The following is a 26,294-nucleotide window of genomic DNA, read 5'->3' as shown; positions in this document are numbered from 1 at the left end:
ATGCAAAAGCCCAGAGGACCAGTATGCGCTTCACATACGTTCCGCAGGAAGATTCCTTCATTTGCAAACTGGAGTATATTACATAATCATTTCCACTTCCTGGCAGGTTGTGAAGAGTAAATGAGATCATATAATGTAAAGTGCTTGAAACACCATGAATAATACATTTGAGCTATTACTATTTTTACCATGATTGCTGGTAGATTAGAAGTAGTCTCTTCACGGCCATCTTGATTACTACTAGTACTAACACGACCATCACTCAAACACTACTACTACTATAAGGATAGTACTTTATTAGTGGTGCTTAATAGAATCTATTATAATTCTCAATCCTTAGCATATTTCAGGAGGAAAACTGACTGACGGACTGATATAACGCACAATTAAGGAAATGAACAGTGAAACAGATAGATTCCTGTAATGTGGGGGTGTATCTTAAAAGAAAAGCAGTCCAATAGGTTGCAAAGAGCAAAACCAGGAGTCAAGAGCTGTCTCTAGTCCCAGGAGCCGGATGCTGTTAACACAAGAGTGTTCAATAAATACCTAACTGATGTCTGAGCAAGGAAGAGACAAAGAATGACAACAGTCAATTGGGCTTAGCTTAGATAAACACTCAAAGCCAGGATACAGACAGAACAGGACAAGAGTGGCTCTTACAGTCACTTGATTCAGGATCCTTGTTTTAATGATGGGGCTGTGAAGGATCAAAGGGGTCAGCTGGGGCTCAACACTCAAAGGGCAGCTTTGGGCCAAGTCAATCAAACCAGCCTGGTGAGCTGAGATGCATGTTACCCAGTAAATACAGGTATTGGGATAGACTGTGTCTCTGCAGTGTGATGGTTAATTTTGTGTGTCAACTTGACTGGGCCATAGGATTTCCAGAGAGCTGGTTAAACAGCATTTCTGAGTATGTCCAGATGAGATTATCACTTCAACCAGGAGACTGAGTAAAGCAGATGGTCCTCTCCAACATGGGTTGGGCCTCATTCAGCCCACTGAGGGCCTGAATAGAACAGAAAGGCACAGGAAGGTTGAATTTCATCTCTGCCTGATTGCTTGTGCTGGGACATTGATCTTCTCCTGCCCTTGGCATTCCTGGTCCTCAGGCCTTCGCATCTAGACTGGAACCTACACTATAGGTTTTCCAGCCCTCTGCCCTTTGTGACACAACAGCTGTTTCCTAGGTCTCCAGCTTGCAGGTGGCAAATCACAGGACCCCTCTGAGTCCATAATTGCGTGAGCCAACACCTTATAATAAATAAATCTCCTAGATATAGATATAAATATCAAGGTAGATATCGATATAGACATGGATGCGCATCTATCTTCATGTTCTATTGGTCCTGTTTCTCTGGAAAACTGACTAATACACTGTATATTTCAAAGACTTTAAAGAAGGACAAAGCTCCACTCTGTTGACTCCTCATAGACTATCTCAGCACCTGACTCATAACAGGAAAGTGGACAAGGGCAGAGAGGACAGGAGAGAATGGCTACCTCCTGTCAGTCACCACCACAAAAGGTGCTGGGGAGGTGGGTTCAGTGAGACCCAAGGCCCTGCTCCCAGGGAAAGTTGGAGAGATTGTGTTCCCAGGCGAGATCCCAAGCACAGCCCCCTATCGGCAGATCCCTTCCCACAAAAGGCACTGTAGAGAGAAAGATCCTCATCTTCAGAAGAAACAGAGCTGAAAGAGGGGGCTAGGAGTGGGCAGAGGACAATGGTGGATAAGGAGAGACGGATGGAGAGGGGGTGAGGAGCAGCACAAGAGAGTACAGAGAATGTGCCGGGAGAACAGGTGGGCACAGAGCAGGTTTAAGGGATTCAGAAGACTCATGTCCTGATTTGGGAGCCACCATCCATAAGCAGGGTGAGATCTCAAGCAATGCAATTGCTCCAAGCCTCCAGTCCCTTCATCTGTGAAATTCTGAGATCCATGAAGCTGGCTTCACTCCCTGTGATTTCCTTCAGAGAAAGCACAGTGGCTTTTCTCCTTTATTTCAGGCACCCTGCACAGTGGCACACTGCAGGTTCTCGTTCGATATTTGTGCAATACAAGAAAGGAGAAAGGACGAGAAATCACTTTATAAACTATAAAGTCCTGGGCAGATGACAGGGCTGCCTTTGTTTCTTAAGGCAGACTGGGGAGCTTCTGAAAGGGGAATACTTTCTTTCTCACTTTGCCTTTCCAGCCCCAAGTCAGTGTCCTGAATTCAGTTAACCCAAGAAAACGTTCTCCAAGCATGTCCTATGTGCTGTTAAAATGCCAAAAGCTGGAAGCAGACAGAGAACAAGATCCAGACCCTGCAATCCAGGGGAGAAGAGCTGATGTTCAGGAAAGTGAAATGCTGCTTCTGGAGACAGAATAAATCCCCCCAGAGAGAGGATAAGAATTGACTATTCCAAAGCCCAGCCTTTCCTCAAAACCATAATGATAATCATCACCCATAGTGACAGCCACAGTGGGTGGTCACCTGTGTGGCTGGCTGCTAGATGAGCTGGACTGAAAGAGACTCAGAAATGCTTTCATTTTCAGGTGATGGTGCAGCCACTGCTCCCCGCCTGGGCCTAGTGCATTGCAGACATCATGGAGGAAGCTCCGTGTCTGTGGGTGTGACGGTGTATGATCAGTGAAAGATGTTATCAGAAGAAAAAAAATTAGGCACATTTTCCCCTAGACTTACTAATCCTTCCTCTGCAATTACCCTCATGGTTTGACATTAATTGAACTCTGTCTTCACTACTAAAAATAAACTCCAGGGCAATTGCAATGCACCAAAAACCTCAATATGAAACCACAAGAAACAGTAATAGAGAAATGGGCCAATACCAGAGGTGTTTTGAGAAGATGTTTCTGTTTCAAGTGTAGAGTTCCGAGTGGGCCAGGAGTTCTTTAAAATCCTGTGGACACCAAGTGCAGGAAGCAATCTTTACACACATACCTTGTGGCGAAAGACTGGTACTGGCTTGTATCCCTTGACAGGGAAGCGGGAGCCTACTGATGAGGTGTCACCAAAGGCCAGGGGGCCAGCATGGCCAGTGTGGCAGTATCAGGCAGGGAGCCAGCAGATGACACCAGGGGGAGGCAAGGCCAGAAGAGGAGTCCAAAAGAGCAAAGTGAGGGTCTAAAGGGAAGAAGCTCATCCTGTCTGCACATCCAGGGAGCAGGGCCAGGGGTGAGCAAGAATGACACTGAGAGAGTCAGGAGCTAGACAGATCAGGAGCTGGAAGGAAAAACAAACAGGCTCCTGTTTATTGCCCATTTCCTCGGGCAAGGTTCCGCCACCCTCACAACCAGACCAAGTGGCTTCTGGTCCATGATGTGGCTGGGAAAATTGAAGTCTGGCTGGGTGTGTGGTGTGCACCTGTAGTACTAGCTACTCAGGAGGCTGAGGTGGGAGGATCGCTTAAGCCCAGGAATTGGAGGCCAGCCTGGGCCACATAGCTAAGACCCTGTCTTTAAAAAAATAAAAGAAAAAAAATTTTATGTGTGTTTTGAGACAGACTCTTGCTCTGTCACCCAGGCTGGAGTGCAGTGGCACAATCTTGGCTAACTACAACTCTGCCTCCCGGTTTCAAGTGACTCTTGTGCCTAAGCCTCCCAAATAGCTGGGATTACAGGCGTGTGCCACCATGCCCAGCTAATCTTTGTATTTTTAATAGAGACAGGGTTTCACCATGTTGGCCAGGCTGGTCTCGAACTCCTGGCCTCAAGTGATCCGCCCGCCTCAGCCTCCCAAAATGCTGGAATTACAGGCGTGAGCCACTGTGCCTGGTGAGAAATTTTTTTCCCTTTTTTTTTTTTTTTTTTTTTTTTAAGAAAGAGAGAAGTTTGAAAAGCTGTAAAAGACTTGCCCAGAGTCAAATGGGGCAGTGGGAAGTGGAGCCTGGGGTAGACCCTAAGTGTCTGACTCCGTGTTCCTGGTGCCTTTGCTGCATGGCAGGCAACAGTCCCGACTCATGGGTGGGAAAGGTGAGGATGCCCTCCTACTGGTGTGCGTCCCAGCCAGGCTGATTTCTAGGCAGGTACAGACAGGCAGGCTCCCAGTGTGAGAAGTGCCTTTAGGACAAGTAGAACTACGGGCACAGATGCAAATGCCTGGGCCTTTCTTCAGCTTCTGTCATAGAACAGACTGCCTGAGGCTGTGCTCAGGACTACGGGCCTGGGAAACCCCTGCTCTGTCTTTCTGCTCCCAGCAGCTGAATTCTAGGGAAATGTCTCTCCGTCACCCCACCCCGACCTGCCAAGCTTCTGGCTTTCAGATTCTCTGCCACATGACTGAGGTCCCATCAGCCCTTTTCCCCAATATGAGAATAGCTTGTTTCAGCCCTCCAGGTGCAACAGCGCATGGGGATCAGGAAAGGCTGCTGCCCCTGTAAGCTCTCTTGCTCCCTAAGCCTTCCTCAGAAGCATGGGCTCCCAAGACATAATTAAATGACTGTCCCTGAAGGTTAAAAAGAGCTGCGAGGCCGAGTCGGGCAGATCACGAGGTCAGGAGATCGAGACTATCCTGGCTAACATGGTGAAACCCCGTCTCTAATAAAAATACAAAAAAAATTAGCCGGGCGTGGTGGCAGGCACCTGTAGTCCCAGCTACTCAGGAGGCTGAGGCAGGAGAATGGCGTGAACCCAGGAGGTGGAGCTGACAGTGAGCCGAGATTGCGCCACTGTACTCTAGCCTGGGCGACAGAGCAAGACTCCGTATCAAAAAAAAAAAAAAAAAAAAAAATAGAGCTACGTAGGGCTCCCAAGGAAGGCTTGTCAGCTGTAGATATTGCAGTAGCAGAAGTGAGAAATTCAACAACGAAACAAAAATGAATGCGTAATATGAATGCACAAAGGTGCTGAGCTCTAAACAATGGAAAGGATTTTTAATTGCTAAACAGCAGCTCAGCTCCCAGTACGCTTTATTCACAAGCATCTTTCAAGAGCCACAAGAGGCAGCACCTGCTCCAGGAAGCCTTCCGGCATGCAGAATGTCCCCTCCACCATCCTTACAGACACCTAGGGAGTATGGAGTATCCTATGTGTGCCAGTATCCCCACCTTGACTGAGGGGCAAGGCCTCATGCTCTTCACCTCTGCATGCCACAGGAATGCTATCTCAGCAGATTTGAAATGCAAATGCGCTTTTGAAAATTTCAGGCACAATACAAAGATGACATATGTAGCACAACAGAAGTACAATTCTCTGCTATGCTCTCAGTTATGACTTCTCTGTCTTCTCACCAGTCCACACCTTCTCACCCACCTTTCCACCCTTGCATAGCTTTCAAATTCATGATAGGAATCATGTCAGTTTCCTTTTCATCATGTCATTTATTCTTTCCAACATCTTACTTAAAAAAAAAATTGCAACTGACCTCATTCTTTCCTCTGAAACTTTAAAAACTTTCTTCTTTTGGTTATTTCTCTATCTCTTTTTCCCTCTCCTTTCAATTACTCATTCATTTGTTCTTTCACCCTGGGTCAGGCACTGTGCCAGATCCTGGGATGTGTAAGACAGTCCTTGCTCTAAGCAATTTCACCAGCAATAGGGGGAACGGGCAGGGGAAGGGGCAAGGGACATTTCAACCCAGTGCAGTAGCCATGGTATAATGGAGCCATGTCTTCACTAGCCCGCTGCTGTCCAGTGAAGGGGGTAATCAACTCCACTCTGGGTGAGGGGCTGGGCACAATTGGGAAGGTGATTCTCAGCTGTTTCCCAGGCTGACTTGGTGATAGGTGAAAGGCTGGGGGGACAGCAAATGAAAGACTTCAAAATAGCCTGGTACATGGAAGGAATTCTAAATGGCATAATAGATGAATAATTTGCAAAAACTCTCTTCCCTTTTGGAGCATTTCCTCCTCAGTGCAAGGCAGCCTGCTAAGCTGTTTTGCTCCAATATCTCACTCAACACAAACAACATCTTCATGAGGTAGGCACTAATACCATCCCTACTTTACTAATGAGGAGACCAAGGCTTTGAGAGGCTGAGTGACTTGTCCAAAGTGAGGCAAGTAGCAGAACCAAGAAAACCCAAGTCTACCTGAAGCGCTCGGTCTTAACCTCTAACCCTTTACCTCCTGCACCCTCAGCCTTAGTGTGGAAGGAGCATGGAATTCAAGGAGGTGAAAGGAGGAAGCATGGATTGGCTGGGAAAAGAGGAAGAGCTCATGTTCTGGATGTCCCAAAGGTGTCTCAATCTGATTATATAACCCTCACCCCACCTTTTCCTCTTTTCCCCAAGGCTGTCTCCACATGTTTTCACAAGACAGCTGGAGCATCCTGCACCTTCTGCTACAAGTGGGGCATTCACTAGGAGATGGTGGCTCCTCCCTCCACTAGGGACAGAGGGAGAGCTTCCTAGGCACAATGAATAAGTGGACTAGACTCTGAGAACCACATCGGGGAGAGGTTATGGGGAGCCAGCTTCCCGAACACATTGGAACAGCACAGGAAGACACATCGAGAGGTCAAGAACCACAACCCAAGTTGTGCTGCAGGAGATCATCAACTCCAAAAGCTATTTTTGGTTTCACAAGGATCAGGAGGATAAAGTCCCTTACCTTAATTCTCCAACCTCAAAATACTCCAGCTTTAGGTCAGGTAAGGACAGTTCTCAAGTCCGTCCAGAGTGCTGAAAGGATATGTATTTTCTCAGATTGGAAGTGCCGAAATCCCAGGTGTAACAGGATTCTAGAAACACACAGAAAAATGATACATATTAATATCAATGTTTACCTTGAATAGATTTGGTAATGAGATGTTTCATTCATTTAAAAGTTAAGGACTGCACATTTACTATACACTGAATGAGGAGCACAAGAAGAGAAGACATTTAATGAGCAATGCTTATGTGTCAAGCACTGTGTTAGGCATTTTATATACATTAAACTGTTTAATCCTATGAGATAGGTTTTGATAGCCCCCATTTCTGAAGTCACACAGGCAGCCAGGGCAGAAGTGATGGTTGGGTCTTTCTGACTCATAAGCCCCGACCCATTAATCATGTTTCCCTCCCCCTACTAGAGCATTTTCATTCACCTTCCAAGAATACTAGGTACAGAGGAATAAGAAACACACCCAATAACCCCATTCTGAGAATAGCCTGTCCCTGGGTGCCCAGCCCATTTCATACACAGTGGGGACCATGTGAGCCATGGAGGCTGCATCAGATTAATTTTGTTGTACGTTTTATCTGAGCCCAACACTGTCATCTGGTAACATGTGTTCAGTGGACATCATGCATTATTCAGGAAACAAAAAAATGTAGCCTCACTAGAGATTTTTATCTTAACTGATCATCAAGATGGCTAGATGAGGTGGTCAAAAAGGGTGGAACAGTGTGGAGAATGAGGCCCAGGGGCCATCCTTCTCTGCTATCCTAAAGCAGCGCCTGGTACTTAGCCCGGGGATCCAGGCACTGACCTTCTCTCCTGTCCTTCAAAGAACTGTGATGCTCCAGTGTGGCCCCCACAGAAAACCCCATTCATACATTTACAGTACGATGCCCTTTGCCCTTTTCAGCACCCTCCCCCATCCTCACTGGCAGCCAAATCATGAATGAGATGAAGCTTGGTCAGCACAAACTCAGAATAAAGAACCCTGAAAAGTTCTGAAGGGGAATTTGCTCTCAACTCTGGAATAGCTGGTGAAACATCCTTGCCCCACAGGCAAGAACAGAGGGCAGGTGGCTTGTATTCCCCACTTTGATTTCCTCATCTCTCCGCAAGGAACAACTTGGCCATAATTGTCTTCTCCGAGGCCCTCTGGTTGTCATATTCCTTCCTTAGATGTGTTGGTATCACGGACAGATCTGCAATGGTTCTGCGAGCCTCAGAGTCCTCGCCTCCTCTCATTCAGTGCTGGCTTAATGCATCCTGTACTCAGAGTCCAGTTCCCAGCAGCACAGAGTGAATTCCCCCTTACTCTGAAAAGTCCCCTTGACTAGCTAGGCACGCAGAAAGATGCTGTCCTCAGCGCCTCTGGGCTCCCCAGTGAGCAGCCTCCCACACGCCTCAGGCATTGTGACTGGGAAAGCACTTTTAGCCTTATTGTCAAAATGCATTTGCTTCGTTACCCAAAAAGGGCAGAGGCACAGCCTCATGGTTGATGGTGGGCTCTTCTCAGGCTTCCTGGGTTGGCATCCCAGTTCTACTACTTAAAGAGACTTTTTAGGACCCTGAACAAGTACTCAAACTTGAGCTCTCTGAGCCTCAGTTTCTCATCTTAGAGGCTTGTTCCTGATGTTAAGTGAGAATCTTTGCAGAGTTTAGCACTTGTCTCTGGATATTACAAGCCCACAGAAATGTCAGCTTTTATTAGCACCACTTAGGCAAATGCTAGAGACTTAACTTCTTCCTCTCCTCCCAGGGGGAAATGAAAAGGCCTCCCCTCTTTCTATCTCACCACAGTGACTTAGCGTAGGGGCTCAGCACATGGGGCCAAGGGAACAAATGAAGGCAATGAGATTGGGCCAAAGCCTGGGGCTTCAGTCAAAGGTTCTCAGCTCCAGGCCTGGCTGTAACCCTCCCTTTCCAGCGTACTCATCTGTGAAAAAGAGTGGACTCAAACACTACCCGTCTGCCAGGTGCGCCGACAGGATTAAATGAGACAGTTAGCAAAAGAGGCACTCTGTAAACTACCAGGGAAATCCAGCTAATTATAATAACAGCGCCTTTACTAGCAAATTCTGTGGAGGACATTTCACTAAGGACTGTCCTCCTGAAACCTCACTGAACACACACAGAGTCCCCAAGAAATCAGGAGACAGACATAACCTTTCTTCCCATTTTATAGATGTGGAAACTAAAGTTCAGAGGAGCTAAGGGGTCTCCCTGACACCAAGAGACAAATCCACAAATACAGGGCTGAAGTGTTGGTTTGCAAGCTGATGTCCTGTCCCCTCCTCCTTGTAAGGGGCTGGGGAAAGGGGGTTGCAATAACCCAGCACGTTGGCTCCTGCAGAAAAAAGAACCTCTTTCCAAGGCAGCCAAACTGATTAATGTTTTTAATTAATGTTTTTAGCCACACACACAAAGCAATGTTCCATGGAAATTAAAGAAATTAAAATTTCTAAGCTTCTCCCAGGAGCTGCCAAGAATCCTGGGCAGGCCAGGGTGTTTAGAGCTCGGTGCAAAGCAGAAGGTCATAGCCCCACCTCAAAATACTGAACCTGCTCAGCAGGGGGTCACTTCCCACCCACAGAGTGACAGGCCACAAGGAGAGAACTTGCTCAGAAATATGCCAATGCCAATAATTGGTGGGAGAAGCAGGGAGTGAAGAGGAAGGTCTGATGGGAGGTGCTAGGGCCTGGGACTGAAGGGTCAGGTGGCTGCCCCCAGACCCTCTGGCTATCCTCCCACCTGACACAATTCTCAAGGATGGGATATCCACCTGCTGTGTGGTTGACTGAGGTACCTGCACCTGATGTGGCCGAGCAAGCCATGGGCTTTCTAAGGACACTGACAACACTTCCCTGATGTCGCCTGGGACCGCAGAAGGTCATGCTGGGCCCAATGCTGTGCTTTGATGTCTGAGGAGCCTGAGTGCCAAGGACAGGCTGACTCAGGACCTCCGAGGCTCCCAGGAGGTTCAGGGCAGAGGTGTGCTCTGTGTTAACATCTATCTGTTCTCCTCTCTGCCAGCAGAATATCAAGCATGCCACAGTTTCAGATCATCCATTCCTCTCCACAGGCCGAGAGGCAGGGCCGTATTGTCTTCCTTCTCCAATCAGAAGGTGAATTGCACAAGGGCTAGGTAACCTGAACAAGGAGAGGCAGTCCTATATGTAAGGCAGGTCTCTGTTGGAAAGATGGAGAGACCCAGGGTATAACACACAACATTGACTAATCACCATCTCTGCTACCAGCAAGGTGGCTCATCCTGCACGGCTGCTGGCCTTGGATGCCACCAGAACGTGGCCCAGGCAGTGGGGCCAACTGGGTGGGCAGATGGCAGCCAGGACCAGCCACCAAGGGCTAGGGTAGGAGCCTTTGGCCACTTGGCAGGAGACAGGGAACAAGCTTCAAAATGAGCAACAGCACTTGGGTTCATGACGTGGAAATCATCAAAACACCGTCGCCCACTGCAAATAGATCACGGAGGTAGACTATGGTACCTGCAGGAGCTGTAGATGGCAGAGAGTGGAGCAGTTTCCCCTGGGAAGCTCCTGAGTGCAAGCTCCAGCTTTGGGATATGTTCTTTCCCTCTGGAGAAGGCCCCAGAAAAGGACACAGAAGCAGATACTGCTTCTCACAGGCAGTCAGCAGAGCCTGGCCCCCACGCTTGCTAGATTCTATCAAATCCAGCAAGCCGAGCATGGGGTGCAGGGCAGGGTGGGAAGTGCATAGTCTGCCCAGCTCTGAGCCGGTCCCCACCAGTTAGGAGCTGTGTCAACATGGGAAGTCAGCCTAGCTTCTCTGGTCTTCTGCAAATCTAGGATTTAAAAAAAAAAAAAAAAAAAAAAAGCAGCTACTCAGCCGGGCACAGTGGCTCACGCCTATAATCCCAGCTCTTTGGGAGGCTTAGGCAGGAGGATCGTTTGAGGCCAGAAGATCAAAACCAGCCTGGAAGGCTGGGCGCGGTGGCTCACGCCTGTAATCCCAACACTTTGGGAGGCCGAGAGGGGAGGATCATGAGGTCAGGAGTTCAAAACCAGCCTGGCCAAAAAGGTGAAACCCTGTCTCTGCTAAAACTACAAAAATTAGCCAGGGGCAGTAGCAGGCACCTGTAATCCCAGCTACTCGGGAGGCTGAGGCAGGAGAATCACTTGAAGCTGGGCAGCAGAGGTTACAGTGAGCTGAGATCGTGCCACTACACTCCAGCCTGGGCGACAGAGTGAGAATCTGTCAAAAGAAAGAAAGAGAGAGAGAGAGAAAGAGAGAGAAAGAAAGGGAAAGAAAAAAAGAAAGAGAGAGAGAGAAAAAAAAAGGGAAAGAAAGAAAGAAAGAAAAAGAGAAAGAGAAGGAAGGAAGGAGGGAAGGAAGGAAGGAAGGGAGAAAGAAAGAAAGAAAGAGAAAGAAAGAAAAAGAAAGAAAGAAAGAAAGAAAGAAAGAAAGAAAGAAAGAAAGAAAGAAAGAAAGAAAAAAAAGAAAGAAAGAAAGAAAAGAAAGAAAGAAAGAAGGAAGGAAGGAAGGAAGGAAGGAAGGAAGGAAGGAAGGAGGGAAGGAAGGCAAGCAAGCAAGCAGCCTGGCCAACATGGCGAGACCCCGTCTCTATTAAAAATACAAAAATTAGCTGGGCATGGTGGCACATGCCTGTAATCCCAACTGCTTGGGTGGCTGAGGCAGGAGAATTGCTTGAACCTGGGAGGCAGAGAGTGCAGTGAGCTGAGATTGTACCACAGCACTCCAGCCTGGGCGACGGAGCAAAACTCTGTCTCAAAACAACAACAACAGCAACATAAAACAGCTATTCCTGGACTGGGGTGGGGTGGACGGGAGTATTGTACTGCAGTGTCTGCAGAGTGCTTAACACAACCTCTGGCTCAGAATGGGTGCTTGACAAACACTTTGTTATTCTCAGGGTCTAATTATTGTCCTTATTCCCGTTGCCTGGTAGGCAAATTAGGTTTCAGGACAGATAGTCTGGATTTAAATCCTAGCTCTGCCACTTGCTGAGAATGTGACCATTGACAAACCACTTTACTTCCCGATGCCTCCATTTTCTTATCTACAGAAATGTGGGTGTGACCACCAGCCATAGGGGACCATTGAGGATTACAGAATCAAAGCAAGTGGTGCGGTATGAGCTTTCAAAAATAACAGTCTCAACCCAAACTGAGGAGCGTTTCTACAAAACAACTTACCCGGACTCTTCAAAAATGTCAAAGTCGGCCGGGTGCGGTGACTCTCGCCTATAATCCCAGCACATTGAAAGGCCAAAGTGGGTGGATCACTTGAGGTCAGGAGTTCGAGACCAACCTGGCCAACATGGTGAAACCCCGTCTCTACTAAAAATATAAAACTTAGCCAGGTTTTGTGGCACATGCCTATAATACCAGCTACTCGGGAGGCTGAGGCAGGAGAATCACTTGAACCTGGGAGGTGGAGGTTGCAGTGACCTGGGATCATGCCACTGTACTCCAGCCTGGACCACAGACTGAGACTCTGTATCAAAAAAAAAAAAAAAAAAAAATCAAAGTCAAGTATGACTGGGGAACATGAGACACAGCCACTAAATGCAATAATGACCCATAATTGGGAAAAAAAATAGTCAAAAAGGACATTATTGGGACTACTGATCAAATTTTGTGTGGCCTGAGGATTAGATAATACAATTGCAGCAATGCTAAATTTCCTGAGTTTGATAATTATACAGTCGTTATGTAAAAGAATGTCGTTATCCTTGGGAAGCACACACTGAATATTTAGGGATGAAAGGGCATGTCTACAACTTACTCAAATGGATCAGGAAAAAATAGCGTATTTGGTGGTGGGGTGGAGTGTGAGTTAACAACTGATGATCTGGGTGTCCAGTAGTTCTTCATATCTTCATAATTTTTTTCTGCAAGTTTGACATTATATTAAAATAAATAAGGACCACAAGCTACAGAACAAGAGGGCAAGAATCACCCTGAAGAGCCTGGAGTATTAACTGTCCATGCAAGCAAGAAATCAAAGCCTTTCTCAAAAAAACCTATGTCACCTTAATTACAAATGTCAGGATTTATTACGTAGAAAACTACAAAGGGTAAGGCTGAAATTTCATTTGAACTACCACCTCCGTCCAAGAAGAAGAAAGAAAAATGGATGGCTACTACTGTTCCTACAGCCCACGGCCAGGCTGACAGGGCCATCAGGAAACAATTAGGCCACATCCAAGCCATCCAGCAGCCTGGCGCATAGGTGAGCTGGGATTTGACCCCAGGCTGCCTCAACAGGAGGCCAGAGGGAGGCAGGTACTCCAAGTCAAGCAGCAGCCAGCCCCAAGATCAGCCCTTCCTCTGAAGCCGAGGCCCCACGCACTGTAACGCTGAGCCCTTAATACAGCTGCAAACTGCAGGGGAGCCCAGACCTGTCTCCCTGCCCTGTGTACTCCCCCCACACTGTGCACAGCAGGTGCTCAACACTCGTCTGTAGATGTACTCATGGACACGCATCTTCTTTTCAATAACGCACAGACTCTTTCAGGAAGAAGGAGCAAGAAACCTGCAACAACTGTGTCCCAGGGAGGAGAAACAGGGGTCTGGGGACATGAGGGTTGGCAGTCTTCATTGGAAAACTTTGTATATCTTTTGGATTTTGTGTCTTGTAAATGCTTTACTTGTTCAAAAAGTTTTGTTTTGTTTTTCTTAATTCTTTTAATTGATTCCTTTATTTTATTATTTATTTATTTATTTATTTTTGTAGAGGCAGAGTCTCACTGCGTTGCCCAGGCTGGTCTGGAACTCTTGAGCTCAAGCCATCCTCCCTCCCCTGCCTCCCAAAGTGCTGAGATCACAGGTGTGAGCCACTGCACCCAGCCATTTTGTTTTAATACAAAAGGAAAAAAAGAAATTGACAAAGTTACCTGTGAGGCTGCCATGAGTGCGAAGTCGTGAGTAATCCCATGCTACTTAATGCTGAGCCTCCGGCACACAGCTGTTGCTCACTACGCTACACATCCTCTTGTTTTCAAAGAGTGAAGAGACTAGAATCATTAAAGACCCAGAGTCAGCAGCATCACTGATTTTACTGGAGAGTGTTTAGATTTGATCACCAAAAGTTCAGTCCTTATGTTTCTGAAACTCTAGAGCTGCTGTTAAAACAAGGTAGGAAAACCAGCCTGAAGTAATCCTAACATCGTTATCCAACTCCAGTAGGTGCCAGGAACTGTGAAGATGTTTTCATCCCTACAACAACCCAAGAAGGTGGGTAGGTGCTCATATTATCCCCATCTTACATTTCAAGAAACCAGGTCACAGAATGGTCACAAAAGGCACCCAAGACCTCTGCAGAGGGAGAAGCCTGGTAGGTGAAGGAAGGAAGTCTAGCGCCAGAGACTGGGCTTCTAAAGTCTATACATCCTCCTTGAAGGGAATGTGAGGACCACCACTGTCCCAGGAAAAAAGGATTTTGACTCAGAGAACCCTGGGTTCCAAGCCAAGCTCCCTCCAAAAGCCGCAGGTGTGGTCAGACAGCCTTTGGTGGCACCACCTCTTGTGAGGACTGAAGAAGATAATATGTGAGGAAATGCTTTGGAAACTGTAAAGTGCCATGCAAATCTCACCGTAGAAACAGAGGATGCAGTGGGGGCGTGGGGAGGAAGGAGGCATCGAAGTTCAACCTTACCAGGAGGTTTTCCCTGAGCCATTAGAAGTATTTCCACTCCTGGTCTTCTACCTCAAACTTTCCTTTTTGTACTACACTTACATTCAACTTTCCCTCAAAAACGTCCTCCCACTTCAGAGGTTTTAAGTTATTAAGTCAGCCCTAAATGTAAATAGTTTTCATTTCTCTAACCCCAAAAACTTCCCTTCCCGCCAGCATGCTTTGGTCTTGTCACCCAGAACATCAAAGCCATTGTTTTCCGTAAAAGCGTTCTGATCACTTGGGTGACTTGTGCAGATAAACACCACCCACCACATGCCAGGCTGTGCAGCACCTTCCTGGTGCCCTGTCAGGAGGTGAACAGGCCAGGAAAAAATGCCAAACTCTACTGGCAAATGCTTTGCGCATGGTCACATGCCCTGCACCTCTCTCCAAGCTATTTGGGTAGCCGTGACCAGTCCCTTCCCCACCAGGGCCCTCTTGCAGAGGAAGGAGGTTGGACCAAGCAATCTCTAGTTCTCCTTGAGATCTAAAATTCACTGATTCCATCTCATCCTCCCTGCTCAGAACTTCCTGAAATATAATAGTTCATTTACACACAGACACACACATACACACACACACAGAAGCTAAGTAACTGTGTATAAGCTGGGCTCTAAGCCTGGGCGCGGTGGCTCATGTCTGTAATCCCAGCACTCTGAGAGGACAAGGCAGTGGATCTCTTGAGGTCTGAAGTTCAAGACCAGCCTGGCTGACATGGTGAAACCCCATCTCTACTAAAAATACAAAAATTAGCGGGGTGTTGTGGTGGATGCCTGTAATCCCACCTACTCAAGAGGTTCAGACAAGGAATCACTTGAACCCAGGGGGTGAAAATTGCAGTGAACCGAGATTGCACCACTGCACTATATCCTGGGCGACAGAGCGAGACTCTATCTCAAACAAACAACAAAAAAAAAGAAGCTGTAGTTTTTGGTGACTCACAGAGAAGAAAATATATTTTTCCACTTAGCTCAAAAGAATGATTCCTCCATTCTTCAATTACTCAAATGATGTAATGATGTAAAGTCACCAAGCCAATGGGGCACCTGGGGAAGTTCCAGGCTCCTGGGAGTTCAAACGTCAATGAAGGTAAGTGAAGCAGGGAATTTCCCATGGTGGACAGGTGCACCCAGAGGTGGGCTGCAACAGAGAGTTCCCTCCCTGAGAAAACATCCCATATCCATTCAACTCTCCAGCTCAATAAGCCACCTTCTAGGGAACCCAGGAAACACTGAGCTCAACGCTGGCCCAGAGCCCATCGTCCAGGAAGTCACGCCCCCAGTATGAAGGTTGCCTCTTCCAGGAAGTCAATGTTGAGCCACTGCTCAGCCCAAACCCCCTAGACTATAACCTCCAAAAGGGTAACAATCGTGCCTGGCATGTCATAGGAACATAATATATCATAAATATTTGCTAAATGAATTACTCACAGTGCTTCCGTAAAGCTTAGGTAATTCCATTCCCCAAAATACTGGGTGCTTTTATGTGCTAGGTACTGGGAATAAAATGGTAAGCAAAGCAGATATTTGGCCAGGCACAGTGGTTCACACCTATAATCCCAGTGCTTCAGGAGGTTGAGGCAGGAGGATCACTTGATGCCAGGAGTTCAAGACCAGCCTGGGGAGCACAGTGAGACCCCATCTCTACAAAAATATTTTAAAAATTAGCCGGATGCTGTGGTATGGACCTGTAGGTCTAACTACTTGGGAGGCTGAGGTGGAAGGATCACTTCAGCCCAGGAGGTCGAGTCTGTAGTGGGCTATGATCATGCCAATGCACTCCAACCTGGGTGACAGAGCAAGACCCTTTCACTAAAAGCAAACCACCACCACAACAAAAAAACAAAGCAGATGTTTCTCCATCCAGGCTTCTTCTAAAGCAATTACTAAAGTGCTGACAGATGACCATCAGCTCTCAGCCCTCTCTGGGAACTGCCTTGGCCGAATACAATCACCTTGTTCAAGATTAGGCATCCTTTGGGTGGTGGGGTGGAGGGGCACATGATATGACTGATCAGCCCTCACCTCAATTCAGGACAATTCTGAAGGATCAGTCTAGCTCCCAGGCTCCTCTGGCATTGGCGTTTGTTGGGATATTGTTACAGCTCCACTTCTCCCTCTGCCCAACTATGGTTTCTTCTCCTTCAGTTTCACAGCTGTTGATCCCAAAGGAATCCCATAATAAACATCCTACTTGCTAATCTACATCTTAGCATCTGTTTCCTAGAGAACACAGCCTGCATCGCGAAGGTTTATATGACAGATGCTCAGGCCATGTGCCACCAAGATGAAGGTTCCAGGACCAGAAGGGCAAGCATATCATAGCAAATGGGAGCTACTTTGTGGGAACACCTTGCTGACAAGGATGCAAAGCCTGGGCTCAAGGCTGGGATCAATGAGCAAGGGTAGTGAGCAGTGTGCAAACACTCGTGATCGTTTGAATGTGTGGATGAATCCCAGCTCATTGAGTTAGAGACCCATTTTCTTCAACTTTGTTCACCTAGCACCTAATATAAAAAAGGAGTTTGGTAAAACTTCTGTTGGGTGCCTAGATGATGACTAGATGGACAAATAGATAGATGAACTTACACATTTGGTTGAGTTTATTGTTAGACGATAAATGAAAGATGATTATTTGGTACAGGTTAAATTGTGTCATTTGTGTAAAGTATTAATCACAATGTCCAAATAACAATAATGCTAAAAATGGCAACTGCCAAGGCGGAAGGGTCACTTGAGGCCAGGAGTTTGAGATCAGCCTGGGCAACATAGTGAGACCTACAAACACACACACACACACACACAAACACACACACACGTAAATAAATTAGCAAGGCAGCTTAAGTCTAGGAGTTCAAGAATACACTGAGTTATGTTTGTGCCACTGCACTCCAGCCTAGGCAACAGAGCAAAACCTTGTCTCTAAAAAAATTATAATAATAATGGTCCAGGTGTGGTGACTCATACCTTTAATCCCAGCACTTTGGGAGGCTAAGGAGGGCAGATCACCTGTTTTCAGGAGTTCTAGACCAGCCTGGACAACATGGTGAAACCCCATCTCTACTAAAACCACAAAAAATTAGCCAGGCGTGGTGGCACGTGCCTGTAATCCCAGCTACTCAAGAGGCTGAGGCAGGAGAATCACTGGAACCCAGGAGGCAGAAGTTGCAGTGAGCCGAGATTGTGCCACCTCTGCACTCCAGCCTGGGCAACAGAGCGAGACTCCATTTAAAATAAAATAAAATAATAATAATAATAAACAAAAACATGACAACTAAGGCTGGATGTGGTCGCTCAGGAATGTGCATTGGGAGGCCAAAGCAGGAGGATCACTTGAAGCCAGGAATTTGAGACCAGCCTGGACAACATAGTGAGATACTGTCTCTACAAAAAAAAAATTCTTTTTTTAAATTAGCCAGATACGGTGGTACACACCTATAATCCCAGCTATTCAGGGAGGCTGAGGCAGAAGGATTGCTTGAGCCCAGGAATTTGAGGCTGCAGTAAACTATGATCGCACCACTGCACTCCAGCCTGGGTGACAGAGCAAGACCCTATCTCTTAAAAAAAGAGAAAGAGAAGTAAGCTACTCATGGAGAACTTCCTATAAGAGGTAACGTGTGATCAGCAGCTTGAAAGAAGTGACAGTGTGGAAGCAGGCATGCAAGAGAAGAGAAGAGCAACAAAACATTAGTACATAAGCCCTGACTCTGCTCTGCTCATCAGATGCTGGGGTAAATATAACACTGTCACTAGGATAGCCCAGCAATGCATGGGGAAGCATGCTGTCACCTAACACCCATCACCATGGATGTGGGTGAGAACATGCCTGCAACCAGCGGAGATGAACAGTTGACAGAAGACACCGAACTTACAACTGCGGTTTACAGACTTAATCCTATAGTGATAAGAAGTCTTCAAGCTTATGGAACTAAGGTGTTGGGTGACAGCTGGTAATGCAAGTGTCAGAACTGATACAAGATATCTTTTTTTGAGACAGAGTCTGGCTTCGTTGCTGAGACTGGAGTGCGGTGACATGATCTCGGCTCACCGCAACCTCCGCCTCCTGGGTCCAAGAAATTCTCCTGCCTCAGCCTCCCGAGTAGCTGGGGTTACAGGCATGTGCCACCATGCCAGGCTAACTTTTTTGTATTTTTAGTAGAGATGGGGTTTCACCTTGTTGGCCAGCCTGGTCTTGAATTCCTGACCTCAAGTGATCCGCCCACCTCAGCCTCCCAAAGTGCTGGGATTACAGGCGTGAACCACCATGCCCAGCCAAGATTTCTTAAATAATCCAACCTTTGAACTGTCCACAGTTTCTTCAGGTATCTCCTGCAGCAGATGGGGGCTTAGGAAGTACCTGGAGCCTCCATTCTGAGAAAACAGCTTCAGGGGCAGAACCCACACTTGAAAAGCCCAGACTCCAGCTTCAGCTTCCCCCCCAGGAAATGTACGGACCCTGGGGGCCATCCTCATTAAGATGCCCACCAGACCTACTGGACATCCTTATTTCTGAGGGTGGTCCCTGAAGAAACAGATAAGAGGATTAAGGACAAGGAGAATAAATTAGAGCCTGGGCTTTGTGCAAACAAGAGTAAGTGAAGAGGACAATAAGAAAGGGATAGTAAAGTTTGGTTGGGAAAATCACAAAAGCAGTGGTGTCACAGAGGCTATTTGCTAAGTGGTACGATGTATTCTAGAGAACACTGATGCCTTTAGCCTATTACTACACATCGTGGATCTGCAAGCACCTAAAACACTAAATACTGGGGCTGTCAGAGGTGGCAGGTGGGATGACAACTCAAAAAACCAAACTCCAGGGCAGGCTGGGATGCTGTGTGTCAGGTTGAAGGTCACAAGTCACAAAGAGGCAGTAAAGCTCACAGCTGAAGCAGACAGGCCTTGCTGCTGAGCTACCTGGGCTGGAACTGAGTCTCCACCACTTCCTGCCTGTGTGACCTCTGTGTGGCAGAGCAATGAGCACCTCCCTGAGGCTCAGACCAGATCTATGATATGGAGATAAGGATACAGAGCCCCCAAAGTGTCTGTTGGAACTGAACATGACCTGTGCCAAGCCCCTGATGTCTGGTTAATGTTCAATAAGTAGGTGCTGGTGTTATTATAACCATAGGTAACAGTGCCACCCTTTCCAACTCTATTCCACAAATCCCTAGGGGGTCAAGAGAGTCTCCTGAGTGACTTCTGGGGGCCAGATGGAGATGGGAGGTTCAGCAGGAGGACTGAACCTATTTTTATCAAAGCAGCTCTCCTTTAACCAGTTACAGGTATAAAGCTTGCATATAAGATTTCAGTAGCCAGTGGAGTTTGAGGGCTTTAAGACAGCAGAACTTCAAATATTCATCCTCTTGTTTATTAGTAATAATAATAAACACTCAAGAAAGCAAGGAACTCATCTAAACTCACCTGGCAAGTCAGAGGCAGGAAAAGGGAAGCTGCAGCTGCTGGCCCTGAATCTCCCACACAGGCAATTAAAGCTGCTCTGGAGAAGGGTTAGAAGAGATGACCTCTGAGGTTTCTTTTAACTCTGAGATTCTGCAATTGCAAGTTGAAATTCTAACTCCCATCCTTTTATTCCCCCTGAGTTGAATGTGGGCATTTCTGCAAACCCAAAGATGTAAGCTGCACTCTTCCTTAGAGACAACAAGGCTCTTTAAAATCCATCCTGGCTTCTCCCTGCTAGCCTCAGCCTTCCTACAGAGGAAGGTTCCAGCTGGAGAGCTAGGGAGGGCTCCAGGCACTCAATGTCAGACAGGCAGAGACAAACAGGGCTAGAGAAGCCTCCAGCTCCACAGGATGTGGTGAGTGAAGCAGCAAGAGAAAACCAGAAAAAACCATCTAGAAACACAACAGCCCCACAAATAAAGAGACAACATGAACACACAGGGACTTTTCTTCTCTTCATTTTTCAAGCTAGGAAACCCAAAAATAGTTGAGGGAGCTGTATCTCAAAGCTTTCTGAAGAAAAACCCTGCCTAGCTCATAAGACAAATCTAGGGGGACAACTGTTAAGTTTGAAGTCATAAAGACCATAAGGCCAGTTCAGTGATTTCATGCAGAACCCCACGACGTGAAGAGCAGGGTGTTGCAATCCCAGCCTTCAAACTCAGGGGCCGGTGTGCTAAGCCGAATTTCATACAAAGGCTCAATGTTGAAGCTCACTCATTTTAAGTCAAGGCTGCGTTGCAACTGGCTCAACTTGAAGGCGTCCACATGGAAAGAAATGAACTTGGCTGGAGGAGCAGCCAATGTCAGCATTCCCAAAGAGAATTGGTAAACACACAGATGGAAAAAAGAAAATTGGCCTCACTAAGGATAAAAAAAATATATAAATCTAACAAGAGACCATTTTGCACCCATTGAATGATAATTTTTTTAAGCTAATGATACCCAGTGTTGATGAGGTTGTGGTGAAACTGGCATGTCCACACGTTGATGGACGCAGCATAAACAACCTTATTTGAAAGTAATTTGGCAATGTGGGTCAAGAGTCATAAAACTGTGCCCTTTGACTCAATAATCCTGCTGAGAATCTGTCCAAAAGATTTTCCAAGAAGAAAAAAGTTATATGCACGAAGATGCTCATGGCACCCTTAAAAGTGTAACAGCAAACTACTAGGCACTTTAATTTTTAACAACAGAGAACTGATTTAGAATATGACTTGTCCACTTGATGAACCATTATACACTCTTTAAAAATGATCATTTGCAAGCTGCTTTAATAAAATGAAAAAATATTTAGGGCACATCAAATGTTTAGGATATATTATAATAAAAATGTTTTCGCTTTAGGATTAAAAAAAACTGACTACAAACTATTCCCTACACATGACTATATAAAATCATTAATTAATGTAAAGACAAAACACATCAGATATCTGAAAACAATCTGATTAGTCAAGGAAGAGTTACTGATTTTGTTTTCTCACCCGTATCTATTCTTTGGAAATACAATGCTGTGTGTGTAATAAATGACATCAATAATGATTATGGGCTGGGCGCAGTGGCTTGCACCTGTAATCCCAGCACTTTGGGAGGCCGAGGTATGTGGATCATTTGAGGTCATGAATTTGAGACTAGCCTGGCCAACATGGTAAAACCCCATCTTTACTAAAAAATACAAAAGTTAGCCCCGTGTAGTAGTGCGCACCTGTAGTCCCAGCTACTCAGGTGGCTGAAGCAGGAGAATTGCTTGAACCCGAGAGAAAGAGGTTGCAGTGAATCAAGATCGTGCCACTGCCCTCCAGCCTGGGTGAGAGTGAGGCTCCATCTCAAAAGAAAAATTAATGATGATGATGATGATGATGATGATGATGATGATGACATTTTATTGGGAAAACTTCAGTAATGTATAAAATTAAGATAAAATTCTGGGGAACTGGAAATAGAATTCAGGATATGAGAAAGGATCAAACTCAGAGGCATTTGAGCATCAAGTCAAAAAAATATGATCTCTAATCACAGAATGGAAACTGTAGGCACCAATGGGGTGATATATTAGCAACGTCAGCTCTCCAGGCCCCATGGCACATCCGGCAGTATCTGATCATCTCAGCTTTGTGAGATTCAGTCTTCTTCCTCCTCCTCCTCATACAGCCCAGTGTTCAAAGAGAAACAGAAAAACCCAATCTGTGTAATTTAAGTGCCCACCCTTTGAAAACATAAAGCCCTGCTGAGAGACCAAGAAATAACTTAAATACTGAATTTCCTAAACTCTGTCTTCTTTTTTTTTTTTTCTGAGACGGAGTCTTGCTCTGTCCCCAGGCTGGAGTGCAGTGGTGCGATCTTGGATCACTGCAAGCTCCTCCTCCCGGGTTCATGCCATTCTCCTGCCTCAGCCTCCCGAGTAGCTGGGACTACGGGCATCCACCACCACGCCCGGCTAATTGTTTTGTATTTTTAGTAGAGATGGGGTTTCACCACGTTAGCCAGGATGGTCTTGATCTCCTGACCTCGTGATCCGCCCACCTCGGCCTCCCAAAGTGCTGGGATTACAGGCGTGAGCCACTGCACCCGGCCTCCTTTTTTTTTTTTTGAAAAAGGCAACTTGGGTCAGCTTCTACACTGGCACTAGAAGTAATGAGGAACTTTAGTTTTCCATCGGGTGGGACCTAGTTGGGATTTCCAGTGTGGACCACAATCCCAACACACAGTTGTCCTCACTGAAAGTCCAAGCAGGGGTGGCCAAGGCAAAGGCAGTACTTTGGAATCACAGGGGACCTAAGTCTAGTTCTGACTCCAACACTACCAGCTCTGTGCCTTTGGGCATGTTATTTTACCCCCACGACCTCAGTATTCACATCCATAAAATGGGGACGTTTCAGAATTTTCCTCCTAGCAGCATGGTGAGGACTTAGTGTAGCTCCTGGCAATAGTCACGGCTCACTAACTGGTGGCTCTCTCCATTATTCTTATTTCCTATGTACCCCTGTCATTGATTCATCTCCCAGGTCTTCAGGTACCAGGTGTGCATACATGGCAAGGGAGGGCACACAGGTAAATGACTAAATGCAGCTGAACAGCCAGGCATGGTGGCCCACACCTGTAATCCTGGCACTTTGGGAGGTCAAGGCAGGAGGATCGCTTGGAGTTCAAGACCAGCCTGGGCAACATAGTAAAACTCCATCTCTACAAAAAATATATACATATATAAAAACTTAGCTGGACATTGTGGCATGCACCTGTAGTCCTAGCTACTTGGGAGGACTGCCTGAAGCCAGTAGTTCGAGGTTATAGTGAGCTATGATTACATCACTGCACTCCAACCTGTGTGACAGAATGAGACTCTGTCTCTAAAAATTTGTTTTAATTAAAAAAAAATTTTTAATATACAGGTCAAACTTGGCTGACATTAGGATCACCTGGGAGCTTCAAGAAGCACAGCTGCCCCAGTCCTTCCCAGAACAATTATGTCATCAGCTTCTCTGGGAGTGGAACCCTGGCAAAGCTATTTTTATTTATTTATTTATTTTGAGTCAGAGTCTCGCATTGTTGCCCAGGGTAGAGTGCAATAGCGGGATCTCGGCTCACTGCAACCTCCGCCTCCCAGGTTCAAGTGATCCTCCTGCCTCAGCCTCTCGAGTAGCTGGGATTACAGGTGCCTGCCACCACACCCAGCTAATATTTTGTATTTTTAGCAGAGACAGGGTTTCACCATGTTGGTCAGGCTGGTCTTGAACTCCTGACCTTGTGATCTGACCACCTCGGTCTCCCAAGGCACAGCTATTTTTAAAGCTGATTCCACTGTGCCACTGGGTTGGGGCACATCTAATTTAAGCAGGAGCAACCCAGTGATAATTGACTTAGGCCACAGTTCAACAGCTCCAATTGAAACCATCGAACGCCCTGTAAATGACCAGCAAATAAATGGCAAGGGGCTCCCCAACTCCCTGCCTGCTGCTCAGCCGAGTGACTTTCTGCAAAGCAAGAAAGCTGGCCGGCTGGAGTGGCCCACCCCACGGAAGCCACTGGGAAGCACCTGACCAATATGGGTGGTGCACTGACAGTCTTGGGGTGAACACAAGCCCCTGGGGCAGAACTTCACCCCAACATGCAGCTTGAAGGTCTTGCTGCTGCCGTCCCAATGCTGGAGTGCAGTATTTCCTGAGGAATCTGCAGGCTCCTCAAGAGCAGGTGTCCAGGGAGGCTGAGGGCAGATGCCTTGCCTTTCCCAGCCCCAGTGAAGGGACCAGGACAGCAATTCTCAGACTGGATTTTCCAAGGGCGATCTGAGTAGAGGAGGGGCTTGCTGGGCCATCTTCACCACAGTCACCTGCCTGACAGTCTCACTTGGCCAGACTGTCCAAAGACCAGCATTCTACTCTTCCTTTCTCCATTTCTAAAGAATCCTCAGTAAACAGCCTGGAGCCTCGATAATAACAGCCTGTTTCTGTCCCAGTGGTGACAGATATGCTAAGAACGTTCCATGCACACAACCTGCAGTAGCTCCTGTAATCTCACAGTGGGCATTTGGGGTTGATGCTGTCCTTATCCCCATTTTATGGATGAGAAAAGTGAGGCCCAGAGAGGTAGTCTACCTTGTCCAAGGCCATAGCAGACTGGAACTCGTGGCCTGGCATGGGTTCCAGAGGCTGGGCTGTTCTATGCTACACTGCAGTGCCCTGGCTTGAGGGCTGCCCTCTTCATTGATTCCTCCCTTTAATCAAAAAATATTATTGGGCCCCTGCTCTATGCCAGTGCAGGGCAGGGGGCTGGGGCTATTGCATGGGAAGAGACATAGGCTGTCTTCTAAAGAGCTCTCACCTGAAACCTAACTCTCACAATCTCTAACAGATCATGTACTCTTGGAAACCTCTCTAAGCAGTGTGGGCCTGGACCGTCTCCTGCAGAGGCCCAGCAGGGGACGGAGGCAGAGGAGCAGGGGATCAGGGTACAGGCTGCAGGGTCAGGCAGACCTGGAGGTGAATGCCAGCTGTGTAGGGACTGGCTGCATGATCTGGGCAAGCTCCTCCCTGGCCCTCGGCTGCCAAGGCCTGCTATGCAGAGCAAATGAGAAACTGTCTGCCCTCCATAAAAAAATAGCTCCGACTAGTTAGAAGTCAGAAGTGCTGTTTAGAACAGGGGCTGGCAACCTTTTTCTTTAAGGGTTAGACAGAAACTATTTTAAGCTTTTTGCAGGCCACAGGGTCTCTGTCAGGACCAGACTCTGCTGTTATAATAGTACCTAAGCAGCACCGATAGCACATAGAAGAATCGACATGGCTATGTGCCAATAAAACTTTATTTACAAAAACTGATGGCCTGTCAGTTTGCTGGCCCCTAATTTAGATGACATGAGATGGGACATGTAACAGCCATGACATCAGTTAGCTGAGTGATAACCTGCTCTGTTTTCGTTTTCTTTTGCCTCCTTCTAGAGCACTTGGGCTTTAAGGTAATAGTGATTCCCAGTTTTTTGAGGTTTCCTACTTTCTTTGGTGATCTTTAGTTTTTGTTTTTATGTTTTGGGGAGGAGTCTTACGTAGCTTTATTTAACCCTACAGTGCCCCAACCAAGGTTGAGACCCCAGTTGTAAGTCTTCCCCCGGCCCCTGTTAGGCTGTGACAGAGGGTTGGAGATTGATGGCTAGTAAAAAACAAGTCGGCCAGGCACGGTGGCTCACGCCTGTAATCCCAGCACTTTGGGAGGCTGAGGCAGGCGGATCACGAGGTCAGGAGATCGAGACCATCCTGGCTAACACGGTGAAACCCCATCTCTATTAAAAATACAAAAAAAAAAAAAATTAGCCAGGCATGGTTGCGGGCGCCTGTAGTCCCAGCTACTCGGGAGGCTGAGGCAAGAGAATGGCGTGAACCTGGGAGGCAGAGCTTGCAGTGAGCCGAGATTGTGCCACTGCACTCCAGCCTGGGTGACAGAGTGAGATTCGGTTCCCCCCCCAAAAAAAAAAAAAACAAGTCATGGCAGATCGAGAGAATGTGAATGCAGACAAAACGCTGTAGCTTATGCTGAAATGTGTGCCCCCTGAGGGTCTGAGGAGACAGAAAAAGGAGAAGAGAAGGTTAGGCATAGCAGGAAAGGTGAGTAAGCCACACGCTTGGATGCACAATTCCTGCTCATATGGTAAGGCCTTTCCCTCCTATCCAAGAGCCAAAGGGGGGTTGGGCATGCTGGCTCCAGGCAGAAAGGGCTGCTGGAGACCATGGGTGTCAGAGCCCTGTCTTCTTGTCTTCTTTTCTGGGAAGAAAAGTTCCACTTCATCCATGCAACAAGTTCCTATCACCCCTGCACCCGCTGCAGAGAAGATCACCCAGACTGGATGGACAGCGCTGCTCCTGCTCTGTCCTCTGCAGACAAGCTTTCATCCTGGGCCAATAGTGGCCCCTATGTCAGACAGGCCAGGGTTCAATCCCAGCACTTGCACTGGTAAACTGTGTAGAACTTAGGCAAGTTTCTTATTTCTGAGTCTCACTTTGCCATCTTTATCTTGGTGGTGAAAATAGCTTTATTCATCCACTCAGCAATCATTTACTGGAGTGGAT

At 46.9% G+C, this 26,294-nt stretch overlaps 1 long non-coding RNA gene across 2 annotated transcripts in view; it reads right to left on the bottom strand.

Annotated features, from left to right (window-relative positions):
* Window positions 1-26,294, bottom strand: part of LOC100579768 — a 309,638-nt gene that overhangs the window by 107,442 nt on the left and 175,902 nt on the right. Inside the window, exons 4-5 of one of the 2 annotated variants that reach the window (XR_004026205.1) lie at window positions 11,794-12,094; window positions 6,551-6,680 (exon numbers count right to left, since the gene is read on the bottom strand). This is a non-coding gene — a long non-coding RNA (uncharacterized LOC100579768). The remainder of the gene's footprint in view (window positions 1-6,550; window positions 6,681-11,793; window positions 12,095-26,294) is intronic. The other variant, XR_004026206.1, reaches the window with a different exon arrangement.

This window comes from Nomascus leucogenys, chromosome 16, assembly GCF_006542625.1.
Source record: "Nomascus leucogenys isolate Asia chromosome 16, Asia_NLE_v1, whole genome shotgun sequence".
In the NCBI taxonomy this organism is placed as follows: Eukaryota; Metazoa; Chordata; class Mammalia; order Primates; family Hylobatidae; genus Nomascus; species Nomascus leucogenys.
This window is presented reverse-complemented; position numbering and strand designations above follow the sequence as displayed.